This window comes from Thalia democratica, chromosome 8 (genome assembly GCF_965202585.1).
Source record: "Thalia democratica chromosome 8, ktThaDemo2.hap1.1, whole genome shotgun sequence".
Lineage (NCBI taxonomy): Eukaryota > Metazoa > Chordata > Thaliacea > Salpida > Salpidae > Thalia > Thalia democratica.
The window spans coordinates 38,089,129-38,109,357 of record NC_139172.1 but is presented as its reverse complement, the minus strand read 5'-3'; the positions used below and the strand labels follow the sequence as shown (position 1 = coordinate 38,109,357).

The 20,229-nt window shown below is 23.9% G+C and overlaps 7 non-coding genes across 7 annotated transcripts; 5 read left to right on the top strand and 2 right to left on the bottom strand.

Moving 5' to 3' along the window:
• Positions 1 to 1,163: 1,163 nt before the first annotated feature.
• Positions 1,164 to 1,235, top strand: Trnae-uuc (transfer RNA glutamic acid (anticodon UUC)). Its single transcript has one exon. It is a non-coding gene; the product is annotated as a tRNA-Glu (tRNA).
• Positions 1,236 to 1,241: 6 nt separating this feature from the next.
• On the top strand, positions 1,242 to 1,313 carry Trnah-gug (transfer RNA histidin (anticodon GUG)). Its single transcript has one exon. It is a non-coding gene; the product is annotated as a tRNA-His (tRNA).
• A 1,686-nt stretch (positions 1,314 to 2,999) lies between these two features.
• On the bottom strand, positions 3,000 to 3,071 carry Trnaq-cug (transfer RNA glutamine (anticodon CUG)). Its single transcript has one exon. It is a non-coding gene; the product is annotated as a tRNA-Gln (tRNA).
• Positions 3,072 to 3,176: 105 nt separating this feature from the next.
• Trnap-ugg (transfer RNA proline (anticodon UGG)) lies at positions 3,177 to 3,248 on the top strand. The gene has a single exon. It is a non-coding gene; the product is annotated as a tRNA-Pro (tRNA).
• Positions 3,249 to 5,803: 2,555 nt separating this feature from the next.
• Positions 5,804 to 5,885, top strand: Trnal-aag (transfer RNA leucine (anticodon AAG)). Its single transcript has one exon. It is a non-coding gene; the product is annotated as a tRNA-Leu (tRNA).
• Positions 5,886 to 6,628: 743 nt separating this feature from the next.
• On the bottom strand, positions 6,629 to 6,701 carry Trnak-uuu (transfer RNA lysine (anticodon UUU)). The gene has a single exon. It is a non-coding gene; the product is annotated as a tRNA-Lys (tRNA).
• Positions 6,702 to 7,805: 1,104 nt separating this feature from the next.
• On the top strand, positions 7,806 to 7,877 carry Trnaq-uug (transfer RNA glutamine (anticodon UUG)). The gene has a single exon. It is a non-coding gene; the product is annotated as a tRNA-Gln (tRNA).
• Positions 7,878 to 20,229: the final 12,352 nt, after the last annotated feature.

Genomic DNA, 20,229 nt, shown 5'->3' with positions numbered 1-20,229 from the left:
CAGATTAAAAAAACAAGCGCGAACAATGAATTTAAAGTACCTCAATGTTATGAAATTAATGTGTTTTGTTATTGGTGAATGTTATTAGTGAAGCTTGTATATCAAACTAAAAGTGAAAGTGCGTTTCAAGTAGGTGTTTTAGTAAGTTAAGATAAGTTTTTAAAGTTATAAAAGATTCCTTATAGTTTAACATATTTAACAACTATTAAATTTTACTTTTGAGAATATGTTTATGTGTAATCTTATAATATCTAGTTCAAAAGTCTTCAACTATAATTTTTACATCTTATGCTTAAATATTTTAATGATGCTAGACCAGTATTCATTTTTTAACATTATATATACTAAACAGAGTAATACTACCCTATTACTTTTATCAGATTTGAAAATTAGGCTAACTTTCAGAATCAATTATACAAAATTGTTATTTTTTCTATGTTATTTAGCACTTTGAAATGTGTTTTATATACAAAAGATAAAAAGTTTTAAATTTTTTGTATTAATAATAACAGTAATTGAAATGAACTAAATATATAATACATTGTAGATAAGTATTTGTTATAAACTAAATAAATTCATTTATGTGCTTTATTTACTAAATAGACAAAAATGTTATATTTAATAAGTAAAAACAAGTACGCTTGAGTTAAATTTTTAAACAAACATTTTTATTTGAACTTGAGTAATATTTCATTCAACTGATGATGTCGTTTGAATCAGTTCTAACGAGTGAAACATTGTCTGGTTAATAAAATTTAGAATTTAATATGATCATTCTCCTTATCATTAAATCGAGAACTTTTGTTGTGATCTATAAAGTAAAAAAACAACAACAACTAACGAAATCATGCGTGTAAAGTTGATTTAATTTATACTATGTAAAAATTAAGCTTTAATAATATTCCTTACTCGGAAAATACTTTCTTAAAGAAAATTTTTAAGTGTTTAAATATTACATAAATTTTTGCTTACAAATTAGTTTTTAAACAGTTCACATTTGTAACCAACCATAATGTTTAAAAAAAGTTAGATGTTTATCAATGTAAAAACAAGTTCTTATTTACAATTGTGCTAAACTAGCTTTGCTGAACTAAATTTCATAGCTTAATAGTCACTACGCGCTTGTCATAGTTTATAAACGCGAGAAGCGCGTCACAAACAAGTCCTACATGGTCTAGTGGTTAGGATTCCTGGCTTTCACCCAGGCGGCCCGGGTTCGATTTCCGGTGTAGGAACATTTCGCTGTAATCGTATAGTGGTTAGTACTTCACGTTGTGGCCGTGACAACCCAGGTTCGAATCCTGGTTACAGCACTCATATTTCGTTGTTTTAGTATGTAGCTTTAGCAGTTAAACTTATGCATAATTAAATATATAAAACAAAGTGGTTATTCAAACTTGTTCACCCAATTTGAAGGGGTTTTAAATAGTTTATTAGAAAAATAATATTTTAAAATTCTAGTACATATGTTTCATAAAGCTAAACGCTTTTATCAACAGCTAGTTAAATTTAAAATAACTCATTAAAAAAAAAATTGAATAACAGTTATTTTAAATTCGACTAGCTGATGATTAAGGCGTTTAGCTTCATGAAACATATGTACTAGTATTTTGAAATCGTATTTTTCTAATAAACTAATTAAATATATATATATAAGTTGTAAAAATTTATTTAAAGTATACTTAACCACTGATAAATAGATATTTATTTTAAACGTTTATTAACTTTACTGTTCTTGAAGTTTATTACTAAACAGACATTATAAAACGGTTTTAATACAAACGCTTTACTAAATAAAAATGTTATTCATGTATTTAATATTTATTGATGACTTTTTTATTTAAGCCTTTAGTTTTTGAGTTTAAAGCTAAGTTATAACAGCTCTAAGTTTTTAAGTAAAACTAAACTGTTATGTGCATTTTAAGAAATTATATTTTGTACAAACAGTAAAACATTTATAAATAGTCAAGTAATGCTCTTTAGGTAGTTATTTTTTGTAGTTTGATTTAAAACATATTCTAATTATAGTAACGTATTTTAACAATTTTTAAAACAAAATATGTTTTAAATTTTTCTATGATTAATAGAGTTGGTTTAACAAGTTTTTCTCAAGTTAGAAATATATTAATCAACAAGCATATCTAACGTTAATGTTCTTTATTTAAGTATTGCTTTAAAAGTTTTTATTCTAAATAGTATTTATGTAAGTGTAAAATTAAAAACAGACTAACAAGATTAAATCTAAATCTATAAATAGAAATAATTTTTCAATCGACAAGTATGTTTATATGATTAAGTTTTATTTGTGTTTTAAAACTGCTATTATCTGTATATAAAATTATAATATAACAACATATTTAATAATTTATTGAAATATAGTTATATTACAATTAAGTTATCGATTAGTTTTAAAAAACTCCAAACGACTTATAATTAAAACTTTTAATAGTTTTGAAATACGCAAATTAGATGTTTGTAATAACTAATAGTTTAGTAAGATATTTTATATGTTATAGCAATTTCTACTTAAAACTTAGTGATAGCTTAAAAGCAAACTAGCAATCTTATAACTAAAAATAACATATTTATTTACAACTTATATTTGAACTTGTGCTCAAAATAATAACTTTTAGATAGTAGAAAAAATCTTCGTTTAAAAATTTTAAACCTATTTTAAAAAACATTAATTAACTAATTTTAGATATTTATCAAATAGTTTTTTATGTTTATAAGTTTTGAAAATATTATATTTTTACTAAAGTAAGCACTAGTTTATTTTTATGTAAACTATAATTTCATTTAACTTTAAAAGATATTCTATTTTGTTTTTAGAATTATTATTAAATTTATTGTTTGGATAATTTTATTTATAAGAAGTTTTAGCTTCTATATCAACATTAATTTATTTAAATTTTGTACAACTTTTTAAGTTCAACATGTAATATGTCAGTAGAATGATAAAACTTCAATTTATAAATTTACCTTAACAAAAATAAAATAGGTCCTACCGAGACTTGAACTCGGATCACAGGATTCAGAGTCCTGTGTGCTAACCATTACACCATAGGACCGCACGCTAACGATAAGCATTGTAGCAATATATACGCTACGCTAAGAGCAGCTTTTGTAACGTAACGATACTGTTTATAAACGTGCGTTTATGTCATTAGACAAGTGGCTCGTTGGTCTAGGGGTATGATTCTCGCTTTGGGTGCGAGAGGTCCCGGGTTCAAATCCCGGACGAGCCCTTTTTTTTAATTTTAAAGCAGTATATTAGAAATTTTACTAACCTTATTTATTGTTTGACAGACCTTCGGTTTTTCGTCCTAAGAAAGCAAAAAATATTAACTGATAACACAACTGTTTTCTTCGCGAAAGAATTGCAAACACAATATGACGTAATATTTACATTCAAGTCAAGTTAGTTTAGACAAGGTTGCTAAATATGAATCTTGATTACTTTCTAAATAAAATGTTAATCGTTTGGTTTTAACAAAATTAATGGGCTAAACTAATAATTTTGTGTATAATTTTTGACACATTTTATTAGATATAGTGCTTACGGGTACAACATCAACACGAAATAATCAAAAAAAAAGCTGTTGATATACTAGAACGATTTAGGGAAATGGTTTGTAGAATTGTATGTATATTTTTAAAGTTGTTTTTAAGCATTTAATTCAAAAAATTTATAAAAAACTGTAAGTTTAAAATAATCAAAAGTATTCCTAATGTAAACTTAAGCTAGTCTTTTTTATATTTCTAATTGAGTTTATATCAAAAGACTGTTAAAAGCCTAAAAATATTCAAAAAAATAGAAAAAGAATAAACAGCTGAAAGTAGTCTCTTAAAACTCTTGAAAATAATCTTGTCCTAAAAGTTTTTATCAAAAAAAAATTACTTAATGAACTTAAGCATAAATTGAGTTGAACAATTTTACATAAAAATAATTAAAAAGTATTTGGTAAATTTATATTATTCGAAATTCAGAAATGTTCATTAGAACTAAAAAGTCTAATGAGTTTTCATGAGACAATACAGACTTTATAAACTCGTTTATTAAAAAATAGTTTCTTAATAAACAAAGCCTATATCGGCTCTTGCAATTTGTCTTTTAAATGTCCAATATAAGTAAAGCTTTTTATCATAAAGTACATAAATTTTATACTTATATTACACTATTTTTTTTTAATTATTTGCTAATGGCTTATAAGTACAGATCCTAACGAAGCAAGTCCGCTTGAATATATAATAAAAAAAAAATTCACAGTACTTTTTATACTTTAGCGTTGTCCAATAGTAATTCTGTTTAGTACGAGAGGAACTGCAGGCTCAAATATTTGGTTCATGTATTTGGCTGACAGGCCAATAATACGAAGCTACCATATGCGGGACTACCTGACTGAACGCCCGAAAGCAACCGAGGTCACCCAAAAGTACGTTTCAAGAACGTATGCAAGCGCGACATAAAAATGTTAAGTATTAGAACTGATAAGTGGGAGATGCTTAAAAGTGACATCGTCAAATGGCGATCTACTGTAAACAAAAGACTTAAAGGAAGGAAAATCAATACTTTATAAAAAACTGAAACCGGCAAAGAAATTGATAGCGGAATAAACTTTGTCTGTTTAGTTTTATGTATTAAATTTTGTTAATTTTATTTTTTAAATTTGTTTGATTTATTAATTGGATCAGAAATTTGTTTTTTTTTCTTTTAAACACAACATACATTGCCGATTTAATAGCGTCAATATTATTCCTTTATTATACTATAATAACAACCCTGTGAATCTTTGTTATTTTGTTTTACACAGAAAAATATGTTTGAATTAAATATAAAGATTAATATGCAAACTATTTTTGTTATAATATATATATATATATACAATTTTAATACTTAATTATAGTTTTAACCTAAATTACAACAATTCTTTACATTATAGTTTTATAATTTTTTATTCTTTATAAGTATTTTTCAAATCAGTTCACGTCATACAACTAAAAATCAAAGTTTTTGGTAAAGACTTAAGCGATGTTTTTAACAGTAAAAAGTGAAAAATCTTAAAAGTATAAAAGATATTTTTGTAAAAACTTTTAGTTCTTTGTATAAAAGAGCGTAATTTGGAACATATAAAAGTTAGCTATTGTAGCTTTTATATAACCATGAATTCAATTTATTTTTTATTTCAATTATTTGCTATTCTAATTGTACTTAAGTTAATATTAATTAAAATTTAAAGCAATTTTAAGACGAGTTTCTTTTTGAAAGGACCAAAAGTACGCTTTACTAATTTTAATGTTTGTTTATCATTTAAAAATATTTATTTTTTATTATAAAAGTATTTAAGCTCATTTTAAAGTGTTTAAGAAAGTAATTTTCTAAACAAAAGTGAGCTACAGTTGAAGCTTAAAATGTATCACTCAAATAATAAGTTTTAATTAAGTATTGGGTGTTTTTTTTAAGCTTTGAATAGTTTGTAAACAAAGCAGAGCAACATATATTTAGTATAAAACAAACATTTATTGTAAGTATTTTTCATAATAGATGTTAATGTATCAAACCTTATCGAAGTTCAAATTGAAGTTAAATTTTTTTATAGTTATTAACTTATAATCTGCCCAAACTTTTAAAACTATATCAAAGTCACTTCATTTGTTTCAAAAAGAATCCTAAAATACAAAAGAAACAATGGAATAGGTGTTCACAATTTCTTTTTCTTTCACTGGTAGATTGTGATGTAACAACATTAATAAGATGTAAACGCTTCAGTTTATAAGCCCGTTATTTCGAATTTGGTCAGCTGGTAGCATGGCCGAGCGGTCTAAGGCGCTGGATTAAGGCTCCAGTCTCTTCGGAGGCGTGGGTTCGAATCCCACTGCTGCCACACCTTTTATTTTGAAATAAATTGCTCACTTACATTATCGAAAGTTCTGTTCAATCTAATAAGCAAAGTTATGTTATAACAATTTAACTGTGGATTACTATCAAAAATATAGCATGTGCTTGTGAAAACATTTATTAGAAAATAAAACTAGTTTTAGCTAGTTGCCAACTATAATTAAACATTAACCCTAAGTTTAAACATATTTAAAGTTAACAACATATTTCGTTATCAAAAATTTTAATTTTTTAATTTACATTAATAAACAGAAGTACATCTGAAATAAAGCGCTATTTTGTTCTTAATTTAAGTACATTTGAAAATGTAGCAAATATATACAGTAATACTAGATACTATGTTAGTAGTCTTTTTTTTCGTATAAAAAGATATTTCAGTTGCTTACAAAAAATCGAGCTTGAAAAACAATTTTAAACTAACAAGTCAATAAAAGAGCATAAAAAAAAATATTTACTGTATCTTTTAAAGTTAGTATAATATGAGTAAATTAACAAACTAAAGCAACTATTTTCGAAACATAAGATACAACTTGTATATAAAACTGATTTTAAGCTTTAAGTAACGTTTTAAGCTAATATTTGTTTAACTATATAATGTTTAGCTTTATGTTTACTTAAAATATTTCAACACAAGATTAAGCTTTAAAAAAAATTGTCGTTCCCAGTTCAGCAGTATATAAAAATCGACGTCAATATAAACAATTTAAGTAATAGAAAATACTTAAAAGGAGCCTGACAGGGGACTTGAACCCCTGACCGTTGGATTAAAAGTCCAACGCTCTACCGACTGAGCTAGCCAGGCTCGTGCAGATAAAGATGTTGCAGCGTTTATAAAGGCAAGTTTTAAACTTGGTGACGTAACAATTGAGGCTTTGTTATTATGAGCTGTTTGATTTAGATAGAATGTATAGCTGTTGAAAGTATTTGTAAAGTACATTAATATTACAATGAAGTTGATACAACTAATTTTATTTAACTTGTTAATAGAAATTGAAGTAAGTAGAAACACTTATTTTGACTCTAACAATAATTAAAATATTTTTTTAAGGCAATGATAGCTTAACTATACGCTGTTTATACACAAGTTATGTTTTGAAATTTATAGCTTTTTTTTGTTTATGGTTACACAATACTTTACAAATGATAAAAATATTTTTATTTTGTTTGTAGATGTTTTTTTTGTCACTTATTTTGTGTAAACTAGTTTTTTTGTACAGCTAAAGTTTTATAGAAAAAAATAATATTTATTTCGTAATAATAATTTTTTTCCAATTACTTAAAAGCACTTAATGCTTTGAATATTTTACTCTTTGAATAAAAAATTAATAAAACTATTTTAAACAATGTTTTAAAACAATATACTAGTTTAATTGAAATTAATATGAATATATATTAACTTAATTTTATTTGAGTTTAAACTATTCTATTATATTTTTCTATAAACACTAAACTTTTTCATAAACTGTTGCGTATTTTTTACCTACATTTGTGTATGTTAAGATTAGTAGTTAAGTTAGTAAGTTTTACTTCAGTTTAACACATTATTTTGCTCTAGTTTCTATGCTTTAGTTGTTTAAGTCAATGCTTTTTTTTCTGATTGTAAATAAAAAATAGCTTTCAAGTTAAATAAAAGTTTTAAAATTAGTAAAAAAGCAATAATCGTTAGAATGTTTATTTAAGCACATAAAGTTTTAAAAGTATGACATTGAGAAATATGTAAAAAAACAAACAAGTACTATCTTTTGAAAATATAAGCATAGCACAATTTAGCGTCAGTAGTAATAATAAAAAAACACTTTTAGCAATTTATTGTAAAGCTTACAAACTTTTAAAGTTGTTAGAGCTAGTTTTGTTTTATGAGCACTTACGACGGTTTATAAACGCTTAAGCATTAACTTACGCAGGTGGTCCCGTGGTGTAATGGTTATCACACTGGACTTTGAATCCAGTAATCCGAGTTCAAGTCTCGGCGGGACCTCTTTTTTACTTGACAATTAAGTTAACTTTTGTTGTTTGATTTTAATGCAGATTAAATTAAATAAAAATCAACACAATTTTGTAATCTTCAAAAAATTCTGAAACGAAAAAAATCTATTTTAAGTAAGAGCCCTATAGCGCCCCTACTTTAGATTGCCATTAAATAAGGCAATCAGAGGGTTTTTTAAACCATTTTTGATAATTCTATATGCATTTAGAAGTATAGGGGCGCTTTAGGGCTCTTACTTAAAATAGATTTTTTTCGTTTCAGAATTTTTTGAAGATTACAAAATTGTGTTGATTTTTATTTAATTTAATCTGCATTAAAATCAAACAACAAAAGTTAACTTAATTGTCAAGTAAAAAAGAGGTCCCGCCGAGACTTGAAAAGTATAGGATAAGTTATTTTTTATGCAGAACAAAATTTTTAACCGCTAAGATAAAACTTTCAAAACAAAAAAATACTTACTGTCTAAAAAATTACTTATTTGACTTTATTTTGATGTGTAAAGTGCATACATTAGGTTTTAATATGAAAAAATAAAAATTAACAAAGTACTGTACATTTTTGATATTCATTAGTTTTTTGTAACTTTTGTTTCTAAAATGAACAGTTACATTGTTCGTTCAACTCAAATAAAAGGTGAGTATTCGTACATTTACTAACTGTAAAAAGTTTAAAATTGCTACTTCATTGTATTTTCAAAGTACACTCTCAGTTAAAAAACCGCGTATAAAAATGTTTTTTATTTGTATTAACAAGGCCCTAACCAAGCTTAACACGGGACTTGAACCCTAACCGTTGAATTAATAGTCTAACGCTTTAATGACAGAGCTAGCCAGGCTCACAGAACAATTAAAATTTTAGCGTTAATAAAGGCAAGCTAAATAAGTTGTGACGCAACAATTAAAACTCAGTTGTTTTAAAGTTCTTTTAACACGGCTAGCTATTCAAAGTTTTTATCATGCAGTATACTACTATTAGCATGGTATATGTCCTGGGCATAACGTTAAACTGTTCTGTTGTATGACTCGATAACCGGAAGGTTTTTGTACACCAGGTCCTTGGACCAAACCTTTTGAGTGTATTTTTTGTCGTACAATAAACAATACTACTTAATTGAAAATTTAGTTTCTCGTGTACTAAAAAATAAATGTGAGTAATTTAAAAAAGTTGGGTGTCTAAAAACTTATATTTAAATTTCTCTATTTCAACTACATACTTTTACAGTATGCTACAATTTTAAAGATGTCTTATAAATATATTTGGTGTTCGACAAGCTTTATGTGTTTTTCAAAGTTGTTGATTTGTTTTATGAATTGAGTTATTTAAATAAAATTTTAATCATTTTATGATAAAACTATAAATTTACATTGTAAAAAGATCTCTTTTAAACAACTTAAGCTTCTAAATTTACTAAGTTTCAAAACATTTCCCCATTTTTTTATTAGTTTTTTAATAAACCGACTACTTCAACAATCTTTTCAGTCTGTTATTGTCATACTTTAACTGTTTAACTTTTAAATAATAGTCTCTTGCACCTTTATACACTCCATACCAATAAGTTTGAACTAAAAATGTAACATAAGTAAATGATATGATGAAACTAATTGTTTATTATCATTCTTTTAATAAAATAGAAACTAGTTTATCTAAATGCTAAAGAAGTTACTTATTTGTGTATAAACATAAAACTAATCACAAAATCTACTATTATAAAGACTCTGTCAAAGCTGTTCAACAATAACTGAGATTCTTGTTATCGATTGTTTGTTTTTTAAGAATTTAGAATATACTTGTTAGAATTGTTGCCATACCAACAGTTTCATAACTTTTAAATTTGATAATTAGAAGAAAAAGAAAGCTACATACAGCTTTTATTATTATTTTTATTTTTTTATTGATTTTGAAACTTAAATAAAATTTAAACTTTACCATAAGTTCAATCTTAATATTTAAATCTAATTCGTTTTGTTTTTAAGTAAAAGTTTTAAGTAAAATTTTTTTAAATTTAATTTTGTATATGCTATTTTCCATGACTGTTACCATAGTTGCCAGAAATTTTCGGCTTTTTTTGCCCTCATTCAACTTGTGTAGGAAAATTGACATATACAGATTTTCAACCGTTAAGTATCGCCCAAGAGCTAAGTTTGGCTTTGTTTGAATTTCAGTAAATGAATTATTCTACAACTAAAACACTATACTATAGTGCTATTCTTATTAACTTTCAGTTTACGGAAATTAACTTCTTTATACTAAAATACTAAAAGAATAATTTTTGCAAACTAAAAGTACAAATTCCGGTATCATTCTTTAGCTGATTTAAAAGTTGCTTGCAGTTTTTTGTTCATACTTAAAATTTTCAAATGCAGAAGTCTATCAGTTAGGTTCGTGTTTTTTAAGTTCGCACAGTCGGTTAAATTTGCAAATATTGAGTTCGCACTGCTGTTTAAGTTTGGATTTTAAATTTAAAATATTTGCTTAGTATGTAACTTTTTCAATTTTAAATTAAGTGAATTTAAGTTTAACATAAGCTTCAAAATATTATTTTTAATTGAGTAGTTTTTTTCCAATGTGTTTAAATAAATATATAAAAACTTTAGAAAAAAAAACGAAAACTTTTAAATGTACTTTATGTTCTAATCAAGGAAATAAATTTAATTCAATTTATATTTCTGTAAATTCAGTCTCAAAATAACAGTAATAAACACTTTTATTTGGAAAAAAGTAAATTATAAGATTGTTTTTCAATTTTTTAATACTAAAAAACGATTCTTTTAAAAATGAAATTGTACTTAATGTTTAGACTATGATTTTTTTTTATAATTTACAGTAACTTCAAAATATGTAACCTTTTTGTAATAAATGTTGGTTTAAATTTTAACGATAATAATGGATAAAAGCATTTTTTTATTATTAATAGATTAATTTATAAAATACAGTAAATAAGTATTGAACTCTAATATTTATATAGTTTTAGACTTTTATATTGAACACAAAGTGAAATTTAGTAAGTGTACTTAATGAAAACTTTATTTATCAGTTTTATAATAAATATTATTAAAAAACTCTTTAGTTTATTTAGTTTGCATATATTCCTACAGTGAACAGAATTTTTGGATAACCTTAGAAAAACAAATGATATCATTTCTAATAATTGGACGTATACAAATTCGGTGCATTTACCTATATGATACAGAAAACTTTTAAATGTAAAAAAATCATTAGTTTAAAGTTTAATTTTTGTAGGTAATTTAAGTATTTTTTCCAATATTTGAAATATATTAAGTAACTTGTTGAAAAAATTTGCGATAAATTAGCTAAAAAGAATATATTAAAAACTAAAGCTTTATCATAGTCAACATATAAAAAATACAAATAATAAAAACAAATTAAAGTAATTGCAGAAATTATTAATTGCAGAAATTGTATATAGTTCACTGTCTAAAATCCAGCAAAACTATTTACATAACTAAAAAACACCTTAAAAGACATCTTATAAACAGTAAAACTTATTTTACAATAACTTTACAATATAAAATAGCTAGAAGAACTTATTTAAAATTTTATGCTGGTCTTTTAATATTTTTTGTTCATGATAATAATGAAAAACAAATGGATTAAAGCTATTAAAATTAAACTGCTTCTATTGGTACTTCTTAAAACTAAACCATAAAAATAATAGGTAATAATTTAAGTTTCATAACTAACTGTTTTATGTCATTATTTTAGGTATTAATTTGAAAAATTAATAAGAAAAAGGTCAAAAGATATCAAATAATCTACTGTGAAATAAAAAAACCTAATCAAATAGATTTAAGATATTTTCTACACTATTTTTTCTTAAAAGGTAGTTTTCAAATAAAAAGTAGAGCTTACTTTTGTAGTTTCTAAATTTCATTTCTATAATAGCTTTTGTGATAAAAAAATTATGAATAACTTTAAGTTTAGTATAAAGAAAATTGATAAAAAGATACAGCTTAAAGTGCATTTTATGATCAAAAATACTGAATATCAAAATGTTCTATTAAAAACAAAACTTCCAAGGTACGAGGTAAAAATTTCATTTAATTTTAAGCATTCAATTATTTAATAACTAATAAAAATAAGTATAAAAAACATCAGTAATAACATTGTAGACTGTAAAGTTGGCTTAAAACATAAAGAAACTCCAAAGCAATTAAAACAAATTGCTTTAAACAGTAAATGTTTTTATTTTTAAGCCACTTAATTAATTTTTCTGATTAAAAAATAACACTAAAATGGAATAAAACCACACAAGGAGAAATTTTCTATTGAAACTATTAATCTTTTAACATACATCACTTTAAAAACTTAACTGCTACAGTATATAACTTTTAAATGTTTGTTCTTTTAATAAACATGACTATAAATAATAACCAGAAATTTATGTTTTTATTCGAAATTAAATAAATTTAAAAGATCTAATTCTAAAATTTTTTATTTGAACAGATTTTAATTAAAAAAGAAGTATTTTATATAATTACTAAAGTTGTTTTACAAAACAGTTAGTGATAAAGCTATTAGTTCTATAACTTCAAAAAACACAAGAACAACATTTTGTGAACATTTTAAACATAACTAAATTTACTTAGTGCAAAACTTGTTACATAAAACTGTTAGTAATAAAATAATAAACATATACTGAACTAATTAAAAATTAAATAGGTTTAAATTTTTTTTATTATTAATCTGAAAAAACATTTAGAAAAAACTACTTCAAGTTACCCTAGCAGTGAAGTATGTTTTTTTAATGTATTATAGTTAAAATTACAAACAATTAGGAAATGAAAAAACTGGCATCTAACAAAGATTTGTTTATTTATAGTTACAAAACATACATCTTTATATATATATATAAAACTAATTTAAAAATTTTCTTCTAGTTCAAATGTTTATCTAAATCATTTTATTTTTTATCATTGTAAATTTAAAATTTGTTAAATATTTTTTAAAATATTGTGCTCTCAATTTTAAACAGTTATATTTCAAAATTTGTTTAATTAATTAAATAAATAACATAAAATTTAGTTAAAAGTCTATAAAGTAAGATCAAGCTATACATTGTCTTAAAATTCTTTAGCATCTATTAAACTTCAATTCAACTGATACAGTATTCATGAAGTAATACTAAAGTTAACCAAAAATAAAAATTACAGTTCTTTTGATCAGAAAGTTGTATTACATGACACAAAGCAAGAGTAAATTATAACAAAAATAAAGCATTTTGAGTATTTTCAATCTCTAATGTTTACTTAAACTTAGATAAGCATTCTAATAAAAATCTGTATATAAAAGTTTTAAAATTTGTTAATTTTTGAGTAAATTTATATCTAAGTTTAATTGATATATTTTATGTTTTTCTTCATTGCAAAAAAAATATTTTAAAAAATTCAAGGTTTTTTGCTTAAGAACATAAGAAAAGTTGTATAAATTAGTTAAAACTTTTAAAATATTACTACAAAATCTTTGTTTTACATATGTTTGTATTTGAAACTTTTTACAGAGAAGTAGAATTTCAAAAACTTGTTTATCACTCAAAAATAATTTTTTAAATATTTAAAAATCCATTTTAGTTAAATATAATATTATTATACATTTTAAAAAGAAGAGTTAGAAAAACAATATAGATATTATCAAGTGGAAAAATTGGAATCATACTTTTATTTTAGTTGAAAAAAAACTTTAGAAAGGTAAAAAACTTTTTTTTAAGCTAACTTAAAGATCAAAGTATCTATTTAATTAGGGAATATGGTCTAATAATAAATAAATAGATAAATTACAAACACTGATGAGTTATTTAGAATAAATGAAATATTAAAACAAAAACTAACTTAAAGAGATGAGTGCTCCTGGGACAATTAAAATCCTACTTGTTTTACAACTTTGACAGGCACTATCAAATTTGAACATTCTCTCGAAATCTTAACTAACTTTTTGCGGTTGGCTTTACTAAAATCAGTGCTTTAAGTGATATGAATTCCTGTTAAGTCAAAAAAGTTTTTTAAAATAGGTTGAACTAGAACAAACGCATTTAATAATAAACAAAAAATATCATTAAAAGTAGAAAGCTATAAAATTTATTTAAGTATAAAACATTAAAAATTGATCAATTTGTACAAATATTTCAATTAAAAAGTTAAACAAAAAATAAAATACAACTTTGATAAAAATACACTTTATCAAACTTAATAGATTACTAGAAATAATTGTATACTTACTGATAATACTTTTATCATGTTTATAAAATGTTCGAATATAGTTTAATTAGATTTAAATTGCTTTCATATGCAAAAAATGTACGTGTAGTATATTATTCTTCAATATTAAACATTTTTATTAAATGAAAACTGTGGACTTTAATACACTTTGGAAGAAACAATCTCTCAGTAAAAAAATTTATAAAAGTATTGTTAATAAATATCTCATTTGTGGCCTGTGAATAAAATTAAATTATGTAAGCTCAAATGTAGCAAATTTTTACTTTTTATAATAAGAAAAATAAGTTGAAAAACCTAAAATTTTTATCAAAATTAAGGCCAACATCAACTGCTAAAAAATACCTTAGAAGATTTTATATAAAAACTTTTTTAGGTTTTTTGTTTTCTTTGGTTTAGTGTTAAAAATGTCAGAATTATTTAAAAAATTGAAAAAAAAGTGTATATTTTCTCAATTTAAAACTTATAATCTTTTAAAAATTTTATTGATGATTTATGGTAATATACTACAAAGTATTTCTAAAAGAGAATATTTCAACTGCTTGGTGCTGAAATATCTTAATTTTTTATGTTTTAGCAAATATGATAAAAATTCTATATACAATTTTACAAAATAAAACAATCATTAGGAAATTAACTAATTTTAGGCTTATACAAGCAACATCCTGATGCCTATTTGCACTTTTTTTTGAAAAAATATCAAATAAAAAAAATTAAGTTAAAAATTTTAAGTTTTTAAATAACTCATTGTATTTTCCAATACTATTTCAACAAAGTTTAAGAAAAATGCTATAAAGGTTTCTCTAAATTAGTCTTACAGAAATTTTTCTCTAACATTCTGCAAGAAAATTTTGTCAAAACTATGAAGAATTCGGATTAGTTTTCAAACTGTATAGGCAAAAACTAGTAGGATTTAAACTTACATAACTTCTTAAATATTTCAAGCAGAAAAACAACAAAACCAATTTTAAAACAAAAAATCAAACTTTGTTGAACTATGTTTAACACTTTGTACAATTTTTTTTTTCAGAAAGATTATTTTATTATAACCAATGGCCGCTTTAACCCGTTTTCAGCTTACTTTGTTCACGTAAAGTTTATACAAAATGATAATATTTTAGAAAACAAGCATGCATAATCTAGCCCATTTATGAAAAAAAAAGAATAAAACCTGTTACTGAATTTAAAATCATGAATATCTATGAAAACTACATGCTAATAGTAGAGCAGTATGAAAATTAACTTAGTTATTTTTAAAATCAAGAAATGCTAACAAATTCTAATAAAAGTATCAAGGGCATAGGAGGGTTAAACACTTTTTTCACATTTTGATCTTATTTTATTGAGTTTCAAGCTACAAGATGGTTTTTACTGATTTTAATAATAAAAAACAATTTTTGAGATATATCAGGTCAAAGTGGGAGGCAACAATAGGTTCCTTTTGGGAGGGGCAAACTAAAACAGCAAAAAAACTACTTCACTAAAAATCTATATTATCCTACGTTTTTTGAGATAAATACCTCAAACTTTCAGGATATGTTGTTTAAAGTACTTTAAAACTTTGTCAGAATAAATGTTTTAAAACTAAAAAAAAAAATTATAAAAAAATAAACAAAAAACAAACAGTTTTTTTTTTGTTTTTTTGTCACAATTTATTTATTTTTATTTGTTTAAATTCTCTTCCGACAAAATTTTTTTTTTAATTAAAGGAGCATATTCTGAAAGTTTGTGGCATTTATCTCGAAAAACGTATAAGAAGATAGACTTTTAGTAAAATAGTCTTTTTTGCTGTTTTAGTTTGCCCCTCCCAAAAGGAACTTATTGTTGCCGTCCAATTTGACCTGCTATATCTCAAAAAATAATTTGATTTTTTTAATTTGTAAAAAGCAACTTGTAGCTTAGTTAAAATTCAATACTATAAGACTAAATTGTAAAAATGGTGATCTACATCCCTATGCCCTTAACGTGTTTTTAATTGTTATTCAAAATTTTTGGTAGGATGATAAGTTAAAACTAACTTTTTTCAAATGTTGGCTAGTATTAGCATGGTATTTAAGACATGAGCATTTCGCTTTCAATCTCTTCTCACAATATCTACACCTTACGTGGTATGAACTAGAAACATCAGGTATAATCCAGCCTATTAGTAAAATCATATTTTGTATTTAATAAATAAGTCTTATTTATGTAAAGCAATAATCAACTACTTTACCTTTAAACTCAGGAACAGATTTCCATTTAGAAGTGTATTTTTGTTTATTCTTCCTAGTAGGTGCTTCAATTTCGACAGTTATCATTTTTAACCAGCTGTGACAAATAAATGTTTTAGTGCTTTATTTTAAATAGGCTGTTATAAAGTTAACTATCATAAAATAACAAATAATGTTTTTTTAGTATTTTGGATTAAATAAATATTGGGAATCATAATTGTACATATTTTTTTAGTAACATTGTTACTTATTTTAAATTAATCAATATAAAGTTCTTGACTTAAATGCCTATTTCAATATTTTGTTTTTAATTTTATTTTACTTCCATTTATTTGTTTAAAAATTTTTTTTTCAGATTTGTTATCAACAACTGAGGATCTCCTATATGCAAATATAGGAGTAAAACATTGTTTTGTTAGTAATAAGCTATCAAAATAAATATTAAATATTATTTTTACTTAATACTTAATAAAAATTCATTAGTTAGTTAGATAGATGTTTTTCCTACTTTTTAAACAACTTACAAATGTATACTTTGCTTTTAACTATTCTAACTACTAAGTTGAAGTAATTATAATTTAGCTGAGTTTATAATGATCAGAATTGCCACTCTTTGTGGCAAACTAGCCGCTTTATAAATACTAATCATTTAGGAAAACTAATTGTATACTGTTCATTTAAATCAAAAACATAGACTGATTTCACTACATAGATTAATATACTGTTATTAATTTGATTAATAAACTATTAAAACCATCATTAAAATCCCTGAACCATCAGGCAAACTTTTAATTATAATATAAAGATATTTTAATTTAATTGTATAAGTCTAATAATTTTTTATTAAAATTTCAATAGTTATTTAAGTTGGCATAGTTTTCTATATGTGTTGGCCACAAAGTTCATTCTTGATTTTTTGAAATTTTCAACTCAGAGAGATTTTAAAACCATCATTAGAATTCCTGCACAATCATGCAAACATTTAACTATAATTTAAAAGTTTTTTAATTTAACTGTATAAGTCTAAATATTTGTTTTAGTGGAATATCAACTTTTATAGATTAAATTACTTGAAAAAGATATTTTTAATATAAATAGATATATAAATGTAAATAATTCAAAATTTTAAAGAAAAATTTGTAAGAATTCCATTTATACTAGTAAATTAATCAAAATTTGTAAGTTCATAACTTTTTTCTGGTTCTTTTAGTTTTAATTTATCCAAATTTATTACAGTATAATAAAAAATAGAAAAATAATATTTTTCTTTTACTTCTTTTATGTATGTTTTTTTTAAGCAGAAAAAAGCATTTTAAACACATAGTTTTTCGGCTAAACATTGCGTACTTAACTGACAGTGCATACCTAAGAAATACGTACTTAAACGGCAAGTTAAGAAAAAAAAAGTGTTAACCCCCTTTAAAAAAGTCTAGACACGCCCCTGACGACCACTGGTTTAAACCTTCAGATGTAATGAGGGCTGTTTGTGTTGATAAAAAATCATTATTGTATTGAGTTAAATTAGATGGTCATACTAAAAAAAAAATAAACGCTGTATTCAAATTAAATTCCAAAACTTAAAAAGTATTCAATTCACTACATTATATTTTTTAGTGCTTCTTAATCATTAAGAATTCATAATACAGTTTACTGATCGTAACATGCAAGCTTGTACTTAGTATTTTATCGTAAGTTCATAGTTAAAGATATATCAGCGTTTAAACATAAAGATATGTTATTTTGATATCCCGGTAGGGTAGTAATGTAGTATTAGTAAAACTTTTTTTACATATTCATAAATACCGTATTTGTTTGCAATAGTTAAAATTAATAGTATTTTTTAAATACAGAATTATTTCCCATGCAGCAGTATTATGTTTTTTGTTGAAATTATAACGCTACTAAACTACTAACTCCATTATACTTTTAAACAACGTTTTTCGCAGGGTTAGATAAGGCACTGTTATATTTCTTCAAGCGTATATTGTTAACATAAAACAAACAAAATTTTATATGCTTTACTGCTCAACTGGCATGACAACTATTAGCATTCTTCAACTGTTATTTATACATTTTATTTTTTATTAGAAAATAGATTTAAGAGTTTAAAATTATTTTTTTTTGAGTTTTTAATTCAAGTAATTATTAACCGATTTCACAATACTTATTATTTTATTGATTTTGTTATTGATATATATTTTGTTTAAGTACAAACAGTTTTTTTTTCTACGTACAGTATTTCTTTTAAATAAATATTGGTTTATTTGAGTTTTCAACAGCTGATTAAGAGTCCAGACTGGTGACAGTGATTGCATGATTGGATTGTTGTTTTGTTTTTTGTTGTAGCGTCGGTGGATACTTGCTTGGGGATTTGAGTTTTATGATCTTCCCACACTTTGTCGTTTTTAGTGTTGAGATTAGACATGGTAACAAGAGTCGCAAATTAAATATATAACTATCAAAAATCCCCGACAGTAGGATTTTTTTATCTCAAATGTAAACAAACTTTAAAAATAGTTATAATAGTTAGTTTATATTCTTATGATAGGTTTTCTCATACTGAGGATATCAAAATTAATTTAAACTAAAATCTTTCTAGTTTCATAATTTAAACCTTTGATTTATTTTGTAGCCTCGAATAAAAATTATATAGTTATTTCTTTAGAACAATTCAGCCTATTATTTACAACTCTCATTTGTGGACAAAGCATGCACAAAACAAAACTTATTTTTATATACTTTAAGTATTATAACACTAAAGTATTTCTCTAAAAATGTTGTTTCTAACTTTTATTGATTGATAAAGATATCAATACATTCAAGTCTAATGTACCTGGAAGAACTTATGTGTTTAACTTTATAAAAAACTTATACAAAAAAAAAAAAGGATATTAATAATGTTGAATAAAAGATTAAGTTAGAAATTAGAATTAATTTATATTTAAAAGTTTTTATTCTGTTTTATTTTTTAAACTTTAAGCTAAAAATAATTTAGGAAGAACTTTATTTTTTGTTTTTGAAAAAAAAAAGTAGTATGTTAAAATATTATTATAAACTGTTTTGGTTTAACAATCAAGGTGTTATTATTGTTTTAGTACATTGTAAATTGAAACTTAAGTAATTTAACAATATAGTATGTTTATATTAACAAAAGTAATAAAGATTAACTTATGAAACTTTGTCCAATGTAAAGTATAAGAGAAGAAAATTAGCTATACTTTGTTATTTTAGCTTTCTAGTTACTACAGCGATAAAACAGCTATAATTAGTGGTTTTCAAATTTTACTATGCCTGGTTGAGATTTTAACTTTTTGTGTGAGCAGGGACGCTAAAATGCTTAAAGTTTCCAATTGAGTAATGAAGCGTAAAAACTTATGTTTTATTTATGTAAGAAATTTCGCGCTTGAGTAAATAAAGCAATGCCTATTATCATCCCAGGTTGTGAGTGTCTGCCAATTGACGTGTCACCAAGAAAAATTTTGTAGTTAAATAGATAGTTTTTTAATTTGTTTTTCGTTTAGTTTAGTGTTAATTTTATAGGGAGGTAGAATTTCATGTGATGACAAATTGCTTGCGTGACCTTTAAAAAATGTTTATTGAATCTAAAGGAAAGATTAAGTCTGATGTTTTTTACCATAAAAAAATAATAAAAAATCTTCAAAATCAGGTTATTCGCCATAATTTATAAAATAACCTTTTTATAACTTGAAGTTGTACAACTAAACAAACTGTTAAAGATCTAAGTTTTCAGTTTTGCATATACAGTGTCAAAACTTTTACTGAAAAATATCACTAGCTCTCATTCAAGGGTTGAAAAACTGTTGGTGTTTAATTTTGAATGCGTGTTCATTAGACCGTATCATACTAATTCTAATTTTCCATTTTGTTATGGATATGTGTAGA